We start from the raw sequence: 17,860 nt of genomic DNA, 5'->3' as shown, positions 1-17,860 counted from the left end.
CTCTATTTAAGCTGGAGTCACGTAGCGCCGCACGTCACTCTGCTATGATCAGTATAGGGAGAGGCTGCAGCTGCGACGTTAGGGCGAGATTAGGCAGATTAACTCCTCCAAAAGACTTCATTCTGTGATCGATCTGCAGCTGTGGATCATTGAAGTGCTATTATTGACTTGCTCACTTTTTTGAGGCTGCCCAGAGCGTTTTTAGATCACTTTTTTTCTGGGGTGATCGGCGGCCATTTTGTGACTTGTGGTGCGCCAGCACGAGCTATCACCAAGTGTATTTAACCATCGATAGTGTGGTTATTTTGTGCTATATCCTACATCAGCTGCAGGCTGAGCCTGTGTCACCGAAGTACATTTAACCATCAACAGTCTGGTTATTTTTTGGCCATGTACTACATCAGCTGCAGGCTGAGCCTGTGTCACCCAAGTGCATTTAACCATCAACAGTCTGATTATTTTTTGGCCATATACTACATCAGCTGCAGGCTGAGCCTGTGTCACCCAAGTGTATTTAACCATCGATAGTGTGGTTATTTTGTGCTATATCCTACATCAGCTGCAGGCTGAGCCTGTGTCACCCAAGTGCATTTAACCATCAACAGTCTGATTATTTTTTGGCCATATACTACATCTGGTGCAGGCTGAGCCTGTGTCACCCAAGTGCATTTAACCATCAACAGTGTGGTTATTTTTTGGCCATATATTACATCAGGGGCAAGTTGAGCCTGTCACCCAGCGCCTAAAAAATAGACCTGACATTTCTATTCAACCAAATCTGTACTGTTTTAGCTGGTCAAGTTATTTGTATTGACCGTAAAAGCACACTTTTATTTCTGGGTTGAAAAAGCATTCCCAAATTTGCCATTCTCAAAATAACTAGTTTCTGGTATTTGAGGCCTACTTGAAATCTATCCCAAAAAGAAAATCTTACATTGAAGGGATTGATAGTGTCATTCAGAAAAACCTAAGACACACGCTAGCGTGCTGATAGAAGTGTGATTCTGTGATTAAACCTATACCTGTCACACAGCGCAAAAAAAAACAGGTCTCACATCTCTATTCAACCAAATCTGCACTGTTTTAGCTGGTCAAGTTATTTGTAGTGACCGTAAAAGCAGACTTTTTGTTCTGGGTTGAAAAAGCATTCCCAAATTTGCCATTCTCAAAATAACTAGTTTCTGGTATTTGAGGCCTACTTGAAATCTATCCCAATAAGAAAATCTTACATTGAAGGGATTGATAGTGTCATTCAGAAAAACCTAAGACACACGCTAGCGTGCTGATAGAAGTGTGATTCTGTAATTAAACCTATACCTGTCACACAGCGCAAAAAAAACAGGTCTCACATCTCTATTCAACCAAATCTGCACTGTTTTAGCTGGTCAAGTTATTTGTAGTGACCGTAAAAGCACACTTTTTTTTCTGGGTTGAAAAAGCATTCCCAAATTTGCCATTCTCAAAATTGTGGTGAACGGGAACAATGAGGAAAACATCTAATAAGGGACGCGGACGTGGACATGGTCGTGGTGGTGTTAGTGGACCCTCTGGTGCTGGGAGAGGACGTGGCCGTTCTGCCACAGCCACACGTCCTAGTGAACCAACTACCTCAGGTCCCAGTAGCCAGCAGAATTTACAGCGATATTTGGTGGGGCCCAATGCCGTTCTAAGGATGGTAAGGCCTGAGCAGGTACAGGCATTAGTCAATTGGGTGGCCGACAGTGGATCCAGCACGTTCACATTATCTCCCACCCAGTCCTCTGCAGAAAGCGCACAGATGGCGCATGAAAACCAAGCCCATTGGTCTGTCACATCACCCCCATGCATATCAGGGAAACTGTCTGAGCCTCAAGTTATGCAGCAGTCTCTTATGCTGTTTGAAGACTCTGCTGCCAGGGTTTCCCAAGGGCATCCACCTAGCCCTTCCCCAGGGGTGGAAGAGATAGAATGCACTAACGCACAACCACTTATTTTTCCTGATGATGAGGACATGGCAATACCACCTCAGAACGTCTCTGATGATGACGAAACACAGGTGCCAACTGCTGCGTCTTTCTGCAGTGTGCAGACTGAACAGGAGGTCAGGGATCAAGACTGGGTGGAAGACGATGCAGGGGACGATGAGGTCCTAGACCCCACATGGAATGAAGGTCGTGCCACTGACTTTCAGAGTTCGGAGGAAGAGGCAGTGGTGAGACCGAGCCAACAGCGTAGCAAAAGAGGGAGCAGTGGGCAAAATCAGAACACCCGCCGCCAAGAGACTCCGCCTCCTACTGACTGCCGCCATCTGGGACCGAGCACCCCAAAGGCAGCTTCAAGGAGTTCCCTGGCATGGCACTTCTTCAAACAATGTGCTGACGACAAGATCTGAGTGGTTTGCACGCTGTGCCATCAGAGCCTGAAGCGAGGCATTAACGTTCTGAACCTTAGCACAACCTGCATGACCAGGCACCTGCATGCAAAGCATGAACTGCAGTGGAGTAAACACCTTAAAAACAAGGAAGTCACTCAGGCTCCCCCTGCTACCTCTTCTGCTGCTGCCGCCGCCTCGGCCTCTTCCTCCGCCTCTGGAGGAACGTTGGCACCTGCCGCCCAGCAAACATGGGATGTACCACCAACACCACCACCTGCGTCACCAAGCATCTCAACCATGTCACACGGCAGCGTTCAGCTCTCCATCTCACAAACATTTGAGAGAAAGCGTAAATTCCCACCTAGCCACCCTCGATCCCTGGCCCTGAATGCCAGCATTTCTAAACTACTGGCCTATGAAATGCTGTCATTTAGGCTGGTGGACACACACAGCTTCAAACAGCTCATGTCACTTGCTGTCCCACAGTATGTTGTTCCCAGCCGCCACTACTTCTCCAAGAGAGCCGTGCCTTCCCTGCACAAACAAGTGTCTGATAAAATCAAGTGTGCACTGCGCAACGCCATCTGTGGCAAGGTCCACCTAACCACAGATACGTGGACCAGTAAGCACGGCCAGGGACGCTATATCTCCCTAACTGCACACTGGGTAAATGTAGTGGCGGCTGGGCCCCAGGCGGAGAGCTGTTTGGCGCACGTCCTTCCGCCGCCAAGGATCGCAGGGCAACATTCTTTGCCTCCTGTCTCCTCCTCCTCCTACTCAGCTTCCTCCTCCTCTTCTTCCACCTGCTCATCCAGTCAGCCACACACCTTCACCACCAACTTCAGCACAGCACGGGGTAAACGTCAGCAGGCCATTCTGAAACTCATATGTTTGGGGGACAGGCCCCACACCGCACAGGAGTTGTGGCGGGGTATAGAACAACAGACCGACGAGTGGTTGCTGCCGGTGAGCCTCAAGCCCGGCCTGGTGGTGTGCGATAATGGGCGAAATCTCGTTGCAGCTCTGGGACTAGCCGGTTTGACGCACATCCCTTGCCTGGCGCATGTGCTGAATTTGGTGGTGCAGAAGTTCATTCGCAACTACCCCGACATGTCAGAGCTGCTGCATAAAGTGCGGGCCGTCTGTTCGCGCTTCCGGCGTTCACACCCTGCCGCTGCTCGCCTGTCTGCGCTACAGCGTAACTTCGGCCTTCCCGCTCACCGCCTCATATGCGACGTGCCCACCAGGTGGAACTCCACCTTGCATATGCTGGACAGACTGTGCGAGCAGCAGCAGGCCATAGTGGAGTTTCAGCTGCAGCACGCACGGGTCAGTCGCACTGTGGATCAGACCCACTTCACCACCAATGACTGGGCCTCCATGCGAGACCTGTGTGCCCTGTTGCGCTGTTTCGAGTACTCCACCAACATGGCCAGTGGCGATGACGCCGTTATCAGCGTTACAATACCACTTCTATGTCTCCTTGAGAAAACACTTAGGGCGATGATGGAAGAGGAGGTGGCCCAGGAGGAAGAGGAGGAAGAGGGGTCATTTTTAGCACTTTCAGGCCAGTCTCTTCGAAGTGACTCAGAGGGAGGTTTTTTGCAACACCAGAGGCCAGGTACAAATGTGGCCAGACAGGGCCCACTACTGGAGGACGAGGAGGACGAGGATGAGGAGGAGGTGGAGGAGGATGAGGATGAAGCATGTTCACAGCGGGGTGGCACCCAAAGCAGCTCGGGCCCATCACTGGTGCGTGGCTGGGGGGAAACACAGGACGATGACGATACGCCTCCCACAGAGGACAGCTTGTCCTTACCTCTGGGCAGCCTGGCACACATGAGCGACTACATGCTGCAGTGCCTGCGCAACGACAGCAGAGTTGCCCACATTTTAACGTGTGCGGACTACTGGGTTGCCACCCTGCTGGATCCCCGGTACAAAGACAATGTGCCCACCTTACTTCCTACACTGGAGCGTGATAGGAAGATGCGCGAGTACAAGCGCACGTTGGTAGACGCGCTACTGAGAGCATTCTCAAATGTCACAGGGGAACCAGTGGAAGCCCAAGGTGAAGGCAGAGGAGGAGCAAGAGGTCGCCAACGCAGCTGTGTCACGCCCAGCTCCACTGAGGGCAGGGTTAGCATGGCAGAGATGTGGAAAAGTTTTGTCACCACTCCACAGCTAACTGCACCACCACCTGATACGAACGTGTTAGCAGGAGGCAACATTTCACTAACATGGTGGAACAGTACCTGTGCACACCCCTCCACGTACTGACTGATGGTTCGGCCCCATTCAACTTCTGGGTCTCCAAATTGTCCACGTGGCCAGAGCTAGCCTTTTATGCCTTGGAGGTGCTGGCCTGCCCGGCGGCCAGCGTTTTGTCTGAACGTGTATTCAGCACGGCAGGGGGCGTCATTACAGACAAACGCAGCCGCCTGTCTACAGCCAATGTGGACAAGCTGACGTTCATAAAAATGAACCAGGCATGGATCCCACAGGCAAAGCGACTCAAGCGATATGGCAATAATATATTAATTTATTGATAACGATATATGCAAGTAAATATCAACAATACGCAATTGATATTGTAAACCTAAGCAGAGCTGTATCCCCTAAATGAATATAAATAGATAAAACTCACATAAAAATATATGATAAATCAATCCACTGTTATAGCTAATGGAAAACCGGAGGTCGGGTCCAGCATTGATAGGTAGAACACAGTGATTATGGTCTTCTGTTATCTACAACAGTGGCTAACAGCAATTATATCTCCAGAGGTAAAATATGTGAAAATAAATAAATAAATAAATGAATGAATAAATAGTTGAAAATTCAACAGTAATATTACGTGATATAACACAGTGACATATAGTGTCTAATATAATATAAATGAATAAATCAATCGATATTGAAGATGCTGTGCAAACAAATAGTGAAATATAATATATGAATATATAAATAAATAAATAAATATCTCTGGAGAATCAGCAGTGATACTAGTAAATGTATTGCTGTATCCCACTGGTAGTTCTGTTCCTAGAATACAGTCTTTCTTTAATAGTAAGACGTGTGACCTGGAACACGACTTGATCCACACAATTATCCGCAGGTACACTCGGTTACAAATGTGTCCAGCAATGTTGCGAGATGATTGATCAACAGTGCAAATGTATCAGACAGTGTTGCAAGGTGATCAGGCAGCAGTACTCATATATCCAGCAGTGTTGCGCCGATTCAAATATATCAGAGTTAGATGGATTTTACTCACATATAGTCCTGCTCCCACCGTGGCGTCCCACGTGGTGTAAGTTCAAGAGGACTTGCCTTTAGGTAGCGCAGCCTTGTTGTCTGCTAGCAATGCTGTATCCACCCGACTGTGAACGGGAGTGCTGGCTGTATCACGCTGCAAATCCACGTCCGGTGAGGAACAATTGGACCTGACAATATACCGGCAATAATTTTCTACTATATTGGACTGAGAAAGCGCTTTCTATATATTTATATATTCATATATTATATTTCACTATTTGTTTGCACAGCATCTTCAATATCGATTGATTTATTCATTTATATTATATTAGACACTATATGTCACTGTGTTGTATCACGTAATATTACTGTTGGATTTTCACCTATTTATTCATTTATTTATTTATTTATTTATTTATTTTCACATATTTTACCTCTGGAGATATAATTGCTGTTAGCCACTGTTGTAGATAACAGAAGACCATAATCACTGTGTTCCACCTATCAACGCTGGACCCGACCTCCGGTTTTCCATTAGCTATAACAGTGGATTGATTTATCATATATTTTTATGTGAGTTTTATCTATTTATATTCATTTAGGGGATACAGCTCTGCTTAGGTTTACAATATCAATTGCGTATTGTTGATATTTACTTGCATATATCGTTATCAATAAATTAATATATTATTGCCATATCGCTTGAGTCGCTTTGCCTACCTTGTGAACTAGATATATGAGTGCCCATTCAATTTTTTATACTATTTTTATTCTATTTTTTATATTTTTTATACTATTTTTTATACTATTGTTTTCTGGTGATTGGGTACAACATCTGTCTGGTGCACCTTGCCATCTTAAACCAGAGGTGAGCCGTCCTTTACCTTTTTTCTATGGATCCCACAGGACCTGTCCATCCCTTGTGCAGATTAGATATTAACTACCTCCCCTTAACGATATATTATTCTACTCCAGGGCACTTCCTCATTCAATACTATTTTTAATTTCATTTTACCATTATATTGCGGGGCAACCCAAAGTTGAATGAACCTCTCCTCTGTCTGGGTGCCGGGGCCTAAATGTGTGACAGTGGCCTGTTCCAGTGGTGGGTGACGTGAAGCCTGATTCTCTGCTATGACATGAAGACTGATTCTGCGCTGACATGAAGCCAGATTCTCTGCTATGGCATGAAGAGACTGATTCTCTGCTGACATGAAGCCAGATTCTTTGCTACGGCATGAAGAGACTGATTCGCTGCTGACGTGAAGCCAGATTCTCTGCTATGGGACCTCTGTCCAATTGATATTGGTTCATTTTTATTTTTTTAATTTTAATTTTAATTCATTTCCCTATCCACATTTGTTTGCAGGGGATTTACCTACATGTTGCTGCCTTTTGCAGCCCTCTAGCTCTTTCCTGGGCTGTTTTACAGCCTTTTTAGTGCCCAAAAGTTCGGGTCCCCATTGACTTCAATGGGGTTCGGGTTCGGGACGAAGTTCGGATCGGGTTCGGATCCCGAACCCGAACATTTCCGGGAAGTTCGGCCGAACTTCTCGAACCCGAACATCCAGATGTTCGCTCAACTCTAGTCACTACCCAAAATTTCAAGTTGTTACTATTTCCCTTATTCTCTCATGTGTCTGGCTAGGCTGGTATCTTCTCCCGTATTGATGCTGCTGATGCCTCGAAATTCTCCTTCTTAGTTCTTGAATAGTTTTGCCTACATACAGTCTGGGGCAGTCACATTTGATGACATATACCACCTCCCTTGTTTTACAATTAATATAATTTCTGATTTCATAGATTCTTCCATCAACAGGATTAGTGAACGTCTTTGTGGCCACCATTCGATTGCAGAAGGTACAGTCTCCACTGGGATAAGATCACTTCTGATTTAACCAGGTTCTTTTTTGTCTTGTATGAGGTTGATAGTGACTATGCACTAGCATCTCTCTAATATTCTTTCCCCTTCTGTAAGTGACTGTGGGAAACTTTGGTAGTACTTGCTGGATGTCAGTATCCGCTTGTAAAATATGCCAGTGGCGTTTAAGAATATGCATGACCTCGTTATGTTCCGTATCGTATGTACCTATACAGCATATTATTTTTTCCCCTCCTTTTGGAGTTTGGTTTGTCAACATTTGTAATCTCCCTAACTTTTTGGCCTTGTTGTATGCTCTATGTAGGAATTTTTTCGAATATCCCCTATCTTGAAATCTTGAGTAGAGCGTTTTGCATTCCCTTTCAAATGCCTCCTCAATGGAGCAGTTTCGCATCACTCTCAAATACTGCCCTACTTGGATACCTTTTTTGAGGGACTCCGGGGGAAAACTTTGCCAATGTAGGAAATTATTTGTTGATGTTGGTTTTCTATATATTTCAGTCTGGACACTGCCGTCAGGTTCCAGAGAGATTCTCAAATCCAAAAAATTAAGTGTATTCTTATGTATTTCTGCTGTAAATGTCATCCCTATTTGATTATCATTAGGATGCTGGACGAATTCTTGGAAAAGTGCTTCTGTGTTGTTCCAAAAAAATCAAAATGTCGTCGATATATCGACCCCAAAATAAAATGTGCTATGTGTAATTGTTGTACGTGTCCGTGAATACTGTGCAGTCCTCCCACCACGCTAAAAATAGATTGGCGAAACTCGGTGCACCAATTCTACCCATCGCGGTACTGGTAGTCTTTAAATAATACTTACCATTAAACATAAAATAATTGTGCTTCAAAAGAAAATCTAAAAGTGTTAAAACAAAACAATTGTGCTCTTGATACTCTATCCCTTTAGTGTTAAGATAATATTTTACTGCTTTTGTGCCCAAATTGTGCTGAATATTAGTGTATAGAGCCTCAACATCTAGGCTTGCTATAAACGTATGTGAGTTTAGCTGAATCTCCTGTAACCCGACGACAGTGTCTTTTGTATCTTTAAGATACGACGGTAGTGATTTTACAAATGGGGAAATTATTTGTTCTACATATTCGCTAATACCTTCACACAAGCTCTGATTTCCTGAGACGATAGGTCTGCCTGGTATGGGTTCTCTTTGCTTGTGTATTTTAGGTATCGCATAGAATATAGCTATAGTAGGACGTGGTCTAAATAACATGCAAAATTCTTCCTTTGTGATCAGATTACCATCTTTAGCTGTTTTCAAAACTTTTTTTAAATCCATTACATATTTCTCCGTAGGGTCAGTACTTAGCTCTTTATATGTACTCTCATCACTCAGAAGTGTCATCACCATTTTTTCATAGTACCCTTTTTCCAATAATACTACGTTGCCTCCCTTATCTGAGGGTTTAATAATGACATTTTTATTTTCAGCTAGATCTTTGATGGCTACCTGTTCTTCTGTAGTCAAGTTACTGTATGTGTGATTTCTGTATGTTTTGATTTTTTGTAAGTCTCTTGTTACTACATCCACAAAGGTCTGAATGTTTGCATACTTTCCAAAAAGTGGAGTACATTTAGATTTGGGGGTTAGGGTGCTTTATGAAGGAGTAGGGGCTACAAACTCTCCTTCACTCTCCCTCATCAGAATTTCCAATGTGTCAATAGCTTCTCTTTCACGTTTCTGTAATAGTTCTGTAATAGTTCTGAACCACTGAGGAAGGGGTGATAACAGACCCCGAAACGCGTTTGGTGCTAGGATCCCCCCTGATGGACATTGACTTTCCGTGCTAAAGTATCATAGATACCCGGATCTACTGTGTCTCACTGCAGACCTTATGCGCACTCCAAAAGGATTTCTCTGAGGAGTATCACACCCTCATCTACAAATCAAGTCCAGCGCAGAAAAAAAAAAGGAGCCTGCATTAACCATCGAGCGCCGGCTCTTCTACTGATAGAGCGGCGCCTACGAGACAGAGAGGGGAACGAAACTCATATGTGATATCCCTGAACTCAAAGTACCGGCAAAGCAGCGGAATAAAGCATTCCAACTGAACAGTGAGTAAAGCGGGACGCCACATAACTAAATCACTGTATTGAAAATCTGAGATTTCATTTCATTTGCGGAGGAGAAGTTATATTTGGGCTATCAATACCCTAAAGAATATTTCTACAGTATACCCAAACTCAAAGTTGGAGGAACATTTATTTAAAATACTTTTTATCCCCGAATAATCAGAGGCGGTCTTATTCCTAAATATTTTTTAGATTAATAGGAATTTAGTTTTATATTTCATATTTTATTATATTTATCCGGATTTTATGTTATGGTGTTTTAATGGTATTAAATGAATTGTCTATATGTTTATATGTCCTATTGATAATAAATTGTGAGGTTCCTTTTATTCTAGAGAGTGCCCAGTATCTTTTTTCATTAGTTCTGGATCATGTTCATTGGTTTTAAATTCTTTATGTAGGGCTAATTTCCTGGCAAACAGGTTAATATCCTTAACCCATAAAAAACTGTTAAACTGTGGGGCCGGTGTAAATGATAGACCTTTGTGCATTAAGCTGATATGTTCTGGTCGTAATTCCATATCTGTTTTATTTATTACCTGCATTGCTCCATCAATGCTACCTTGATTTAGATCTTTTGGTTGTAGCCCCATTTGTCCCTGTCTCTCAATTGTACTCCTGTCATGCCCTGCTCGGACGGTGTGCGGAGGTCTGTCAGATTGGCAGCACGTGTCTAAACTTTTGTTTGTTTTGGAATCATGCTGGATCCGCCTTCCTTCAGGTGCTCTGGGTGGGGTCATTGGCTTAAATTGCCTTCAATCCCAGAGGGCCGTGTGGGTTATAGAATTCAGTCTGGCCTTGGATTCAAGGAAGGAAGGATTGTCTGTTCCAGCTCAGATAAGTTTGGTTTCTGTTTGTGTTGTTTGCGGTCTAGGCTATTTGTGTGTCTTCTGCCCCTTCTCCCCTTTCACCATCTCAGGGATTCTAGGGTGTTTGCAGTCCAGGCACGAGGACACATCATTCCTACCATCAAGGTCTGAATGTGGGCTTAGCAGTATTAGGGAGAGAAGTCATGTATGTGCTAGGAGGTCACCCTTCCCCAGCATCTAGCCTAGACACTTGTGTATTTGGTTGTCTGTGTATCTGAGATCCTGTCCACCGTGACATTATAACCCGCCATACTGTGACTGCCATTACTCAGCGGTTTTGTGATGGCATCAATTGATGCACTTCTTAGTTGTGGTGACACCTCAGCACACATCTGAATTAAACGGCTTTTGTGGGTGCTCGTTTCCTGTTAACCTCCTTCCACCCGCGGAGTGAGATTATAGCTTTAAATAAGTTTTTCAGAAACAGCACACCGATGTAGCTTATTATTCAACCTTTATTTACCAGTGGTACATTCTCAAATTATTTTATGACATTTATTGCTTTCTGCAACGTTTCGGGCCCATTCGGTGCCCTTTGTCAAGCTGGATGGCCGGTCTGTGTGTATCCACGGCGTGCGGTCAATTGATGCACTGGTTGACCGCATGCAGGGATTATCCCTAGAGGTTCCGGATCTGCGTAGTTCGGTCACACAGTCACACAGTGTCAGAGTGTTCTGGCATCAGGTGCAGGTCAAATTGGTGGGGAGCCTAAAGTCGCTCTTCCCGAGAAATTTACAGGGGGTGCGGATGATTTTATCTGCTTTAAAGAGTCATGCAAATTGTATTTTCGACTGCGTCCATTTTCGTCAGGTGATGAAAGTCAGAGGGTTGGTATCATCATGTCTCTGCTTAAAGGGGACGCGCAATCCTAGGCTTTTTCTCTGCCGCCCGGTTCTCTGGCCCTCCGGTCGGTGGAGGAATTTTTTAAAGCCCTGGGATTGATTTACGATGACCCAGATCGGGTCTCGATGGCAGAATCTAAATTGCGTAACTTATTACAGGGTGAACATACTGCAGAGGTTTACTGCGTAGAGTTTAGGAGATGGGCTACTGAGTCAGGGTGGAACGACCCTGCGTTACGTAGTCAGTTTTGTCAGGGGTTATCTGAGAGGTTGAAAGATGCTCTGGCTTTTCATGAGTACCCGGATACTCTAGAGAATGCTATGTCTTTGGCTATACGGTTGGATAGACGTATCAGAGAGAGGTGTAAGGGTCCCTCCGTGCAAGGGAGCCCTTCTGCGTGTGGTTTCGTCTCACCTGCTGCCCAGGGTGATATTACTTATAGCTCTAGGGTAGGGGAGGAACCCATGCAGTTGGATCAGATATCTTTTCGTTCTGGTAGGAAGAACTTTAGGAGATTACATAAACTATGTTACTACTGTGGAAAAAGTGACCATTTTGTTTTTTGCTTGTCCTTTTGTTAAACTGCATGATGATATGAAAGAAAAAAAAAACGTCCTGACTCTTGGTAGCGTGAATGGAGTAGTGGAACAAGCAGATATGCAAGCTCCCTGTAATTCTCATTTTCTCCTTCCAGCTATGGTGGCGCTAGGCTCAAGACAATTTTCTGTTGAGGTATTAATTGCCAAAGAGAGTAAAACTAACCCTAAAATGTTCTTCAATTATATAAATGTTAAAAAGTATAAATCTGAAGGTGTTGGCCCTTTAAAGAGTAATGAGGGGGGAGTCGCAGAGAGCGACGAGGAGAAAGCAAAGCTGTTAAATATTTTTTTCTCCAATGTATTCACTGAGGAAAATAAATTGTCAGATGACATGCAGAATGCAAAAATAAATTCCCCATTAAAAGTGTCCTGTCTGACCCAGGAAGAAGTACATCAGCGACTTAAAAAGATTAAAATAGACAAATCGCCAGGACCGGATGACATACACCCCCGTATCCTAAAGGAATTAAGTAATGTCATAGCCAGACCCTTATTTCTGATATTTGCAGACTCTATACTGACAGGGAATGTCCCACAGGATTGGCGCGTGGCATATGTGGTGCCAATATTCAAAAAGGGGCCAAAAACAGAGCCTGGAAACTATAGGCCGGTAAGTTTAACATCTGTTGTGGGTAAACTGTTTGAAGGTTTTCTGAGAGATGCTATATTAGAGCATCTCAACGGAAATAAGCAAATAACGCCATATCAGCATGGCTTCGTGAGGGATCGGTCATGTCAGACTAATTTAATCAGTTTCTATGAGGAGGTAAGTTCTAGACTTGACAGCGGCGAATCAATGGATGTCGTATATCTGGACTTCTCCAAAGCATTTGACACTGTACCACATAAAAGGTTAGTATATAAAATGAGAATGCTCGGACTGGGAGAAAACATCTGTATGTGGGTAAGTAACTGGCTGAGTGATAGAAAACAGAGGGTGGTTATTAACGGTACACACTCAGATTGGGTCACTGTCACTAGTGGAGTACCTCAGGGGTCAGTATTGGGCCCTATTCTCTTTAATATATTTATTAATGATCTTGTAGAAGGCTTGCATAGTAAAGTATCAATTTTCGCAGATGACACTAAACTGTGTAAAGTAATTTACACTGAAGAGGACAGTATACTACTACAGAGGGATCTGGATAGATTGGAGGCTTGGGCAGATAAGTGGCAGATGAGGTTTAACACTGATAAATGTAAGGTTATGCACATGGGAAGGAAAAATGCAAGTCACCCGTACATACTAAATGGTAAAACACTCGGTAACACTGACATGGAAAAGGATCTAGGAATTTTAATAAACAGCAAACTAAGCAGCAAAAACCAGTGTCAGGCAGCTGCTGCCAAGGCCAACAAGATAATGGGTTGCATCAGAAGGGGCATAGATTCCCGTGATATGAACATAGTCCTACCACTTTACAAATCGCTAGTCAGACCACACATGGAGTACTGTGTACAGTTCTGGGCTCCTGTAAACAAGGCAGACATAGCAGAGCTGGAGAAGGTCCAGAGGAGGGCAACTAAAGTAATAACTGGAATGGGGCAACTACAGTACCCTGAAAGATTATCAAAATTAGGGTTATTCACTTTAGAAAAAAGACGACTGAGGGGAGATCTAATTAATATGTATAAATATATCAGGGGTCAGTACAGAGATCTCTCCCATCAGCTATTTATCCCCAGGACTGTGACTGTGACGAGGGGACATCCTCTGCGTCTGGAGGAAAGAAGGTTTGTACACAAACATAGAAAAGGATTCTTTACGGTAAGAGCAGTGAGACTATGGAACTCTCTGCCTGAGGAGGTGGTGATGGTGAGTACAATAAAGGAATTCAAGAGGGGCCTGGATATATTTCTGGAGCGTAATAATATTACAGGCTATAGCTACTAGAGAGGGGTCGTTGATCCAGGGAGTTATTCTGACTGCATGATTGGAGTCGGGAAGGAATTTTTTATTCCCCTAAAGTGGAGAAAATTGGCTTCTACCTCACAGGGTTTTTGCCTTCCCCTGGATCAACTTGCTGGATAACAGGCCGAACTGGATGGACAAATGTCTTTTTTCGGCCTTATGTACTATGTTACTATGTTACTATGTTACTATGTTATTCATTGACTGTGGTGCTGGGTTAAACCTTATTGACTTTCTTTTTCTTCAAAATCTGGGTCTAAGTACGTGCACTTTAGAAAGGGAGATTCCGGTGTTTGCAATAGATTCTTCACCTCTTTCTCAAAGGAGTCTCACTCATATTGCACATGGTATTCAGTTGAGGGTGGGTGATTCACATGTAGAGTTTATATCTTGTTTTGTCATGAGGGATTTGCCTGCTCCTATAGTCCTAGGTTTACCGTGGTTGACAAAACATAATCCAATTATTGATTGGCAAGCAAGACAAATTATTGGTTGGGGAGAATTTTGTTCGGAGAATTGTCTTGGCACATCTATCTCTGGGGTGTCCACTGCGGTTCTACCTCAATATCTCTCAGACTTTGCGGATGTCTTTTCGGAGGGTGGGACCCAGGAATTGCCCCCTCATTTGGCAAAAGGTCATATTAGGCCATCTAAGTCTCCGGTGGCAGTAGGTTTTTTCTTTGTCAAGAAAAAGGATGGATCACTGAGACCGTGTTTGGATTTTCGGGAATTGAACCGTATTACGGTCCGGGATCCGTATCCCCTTCCTTTGATCTCCAACCTTTTTGATCAGATTGTTGGTGCCAGGGTGTTCTCCAAGTTGGATTTGAGAGGGGCCTACAATCTGATCAGAATCAAGGAAGGGGATGAGTGGAAGATGGCCTTCAATACGCACGAGGGCCATTTTGAGAATCTGGTTATGCCTTTTGGGTTGACAAACGTGCCAGCTGTATTTCAGCGATTCGTCAATGACATTTTTCATCACTTGGTGGGGAGGTTCGTGGTAGTTTACTTAGATGACATTTTAATTTACTCTCCTGATCTGAAGACCCATCAGGATCATGTGATACAGGTTTTGACGATCCTTCAGGAGAATAAGTTATATGCCAAATTGGAAAAATGTGTGCAGGAGCTTCCGTTTTTGGGATATCTGCTTTCCGACTCTGGTTTTCGTATGGACCCCGAAAAGGTCCGGGCGGTTCTGGAATGGGACCGACTAGAGAATCAGAAAGCTTTGATGCGGTTTTTGGGGTTTACTAACTATTATAGAAAATTTATTCTAAACTATTCCACCATTGTTAAACCTCTGACTGATATGACAAAGAAGGGCACTGACGTCTCTGTTTGGTCGGAGGAGGCATTGCAGGCCTTTTCGACTATTAAGGAGTGTTTTGCGTCTGCTCCCATTCTGGTGCAGCCCGATGTGTCTCAACTGTTCGTGGTGGAGGTGGATGCATCAGAAGTGGGGGTGGGAGCGATGCTGTTGCAGGGTTCTTCTCCTGGCAAATGGGTCCCGTGTGCTTTCTTTTCCAAGAAGCTCTCGGTCGTCGAGAGGAACTATGATGTGGGAGATAGAGAGTTGCTGGCTATAAAGTTGGCCTTTGAGGAATGGCATCACTGGTTGGAGGGGGCTTCTCACCCCGTTACTGTTTATACGGATCATAAGAATTTGGCTTACCTGCAATCTGCCAAGCGTCTGAACCCTAGACAGGCCAGATGGTCACTGTTTTTTACCAGGTTCGATTTTGTTATTACTTTTCGTCCGGGGGTAAAAAACATCAAGGCAGATGCGTTGTCTCGCAGTTTTTCCTGGGGGAGGTGATTCAGGGGATCCTGGTCCGATTTTGGCTGACGGGGTTGTGGTTTCCGCTCTGTATCCCGAATTGGAGATGGAGGTGTTGGGAGCCCAGGAGGGGGCTCCTGGTTCCTGTCCCCTAGGGAGGTTGTTTGTTCCCGAAGAACTGCGATACAAGGTTTTCAAGGAACATCACGATACTGTCCTTGCCGGACATCCTGGTGGTAAGTCCACCTGTGACCTTGTGTCCCGGAGGTTCTGGTGGCCGGGGTTACGTAGGAGCATTGAGGATTACGTGGCAGCTTGTGAGACCTGTGCACGATCTAAGGTTGCTCATACTCGACCGGCTGGTTCACTCCTTCCTTTATCTATTCCGTCTCGTCCTTGGACGCACTTGTCCATGGACTTTATTACGGATCTACCGAGTTCCTCGGGGAAAACAGTAATTTTGGTGGTAGTTGATAGTTTTAGCAAGGTGACTCATTTTATATCGTTAACTAGTCTGCCTAATGCCGAGACTCTTGCGCAAATTCTTGTTGACAATATCGTGAGATTGCATGGTATTCCTTCGGATGTGGTTTCTGATAGGGGCACGCAGTTTGTCTCCAGGTTCTGGAGGGCGTTCTGCTCTCGGCTTGGCATTCAACCTTCGTTCTCTTCGGCTTTCCATCCGCAGTCGAATGGACAGACGGAGCGTACTAATCAGAACGTGGAGACCTACTTGAGGTGCTTTGTGGCGGAGAATCAGGAGGATTGGTCCTCATTCCTGCCCTTAGCGGAGTTTGCTTTGAATAACCGTAGACAGGAATCCACAGGTAAGTCGCCATTTTTTGGCGCATATGGTTTTCATCCTCAGTTTGGTATCTTTTCTGGGACTAGTTCCTCTAGGATGCCAGAGCAGGAAAGGTTTTCTTCTACCTTATCTTCTATCTGGCGGAGGATACAAGTGAATTTGGAGACGATGGGTGAGAGATATAAGCGAATGGTTGACAGGAGACGTGTGACTGGTCCGGACCTGTGTGTGGGTGATTTGGTGTGGTTGTCCACTAAAATTGTTAAATTGAGAGTGCCATCTTGGAAACTGGGTCCAAGATTTATCGGCCCGTACAAAATATCTGTGCTGATCAATCCAGTAGCATTTTGACTGGATCTTCCGCAGACTTGGAGGATCCATGATGTGTTCCATAGATCTTTATTGAAAAAATATGTGAGACCAGTGGAACCATCGCCATTGCCCCCTCCTCCTGTTCTGGTCGATGGGAATTTAGAGTTCGAGATCTCCAGGATTCTTGACTCTAGAGTTCTTCGGGGTTTCCTTCAGTACCTAGTACACTGGAGGGGATACGGCCCCGAGGAGAGGATGTGGGTTCCGGCACTGGAGGTCAACGCCAGCCGACTGGTTAGGGCTTTTCACAGAGCCCACCCGGATAAGGTTGGTCCGGGGTGCCCGGATGTCACCCGTAGATGGGGGGGTACTGTCATGCCCTGCTTGGACTGTGTGCGGAGGTCTGTCAGATTGGCAGCACGTGTCTAACCTTTTGTTTGTTTTGGAATCATGCTGGATCCGCCTTCCTTCAGGTGCTCTGGGTGGGGTCATTGGCTTAAATTGCCTTCAATCCCAGAGGGCCGTGTGGGTTATAGAATTCAGTCTGGCCTTGGATTCAAGGAAGGAAGGATTGTCTGTTCCAGCTCAGATAAGTTTGGTTTCTGTTTGTGTTGTTTGCGGTCTAGGCTATTTGTGTGTCTTCTGCCCCTTCTCCCCTTTCACCATCTCAGGGATTCTAGGGTGTTTGCAGTCCAGGCACGAGGACACATCATTCCTACCATCAAGGTCTGAATGTGGGCTTAGCAGCATTAGGGAGAGAAGTCAGGTATGTGCTAGGAGGTGACCTTTCCCCAGCATCTAGCCTAAACACTTGTGTATTTGGTTGTCTGTGTATCTGAGATCCTGTCCGCCGTGACAACTCCCATTCCTAAAAAAGTACCTGGTGTCATAGTTGTCGATGGTAGAGTTACATTTATTGCTGGTGATGTTGCAAAAGAAGACAATAGTGGAGATTGTGAATATTGAGGATGCTGACACGGTCTGCTATGTATTCCTTCACCATCTTCCATAATGTTTCCCTCCTTGTGATACTAGGCCGTGCATCAGGGTGAGGGTGCTGGTGGGGTGTCATGAAACTGTCCCAGGCTTTGGAGAGTGTTGTCCTGCCTCTGTTGGAATTGCTGTGTGTTCCCCTTGTCTTCCCTCCTCGGT

This window comes from Bufo bufo, chromosome 3 (genome assembly GCF_905171765.1).
Source record: "Bufo bufo chromosome 3, aBufBuf1.1, whole genome shotgun sequence".
Taxonomy (NCBI): domain Eukaryota; kingdom Metazoa; phylum Chordata; class Amphibia; order Anura; family Bufonidae; genus Bufo; species Bufo bufo.
Note: the sequence above shows the minus strand (reverse complement) of the source record.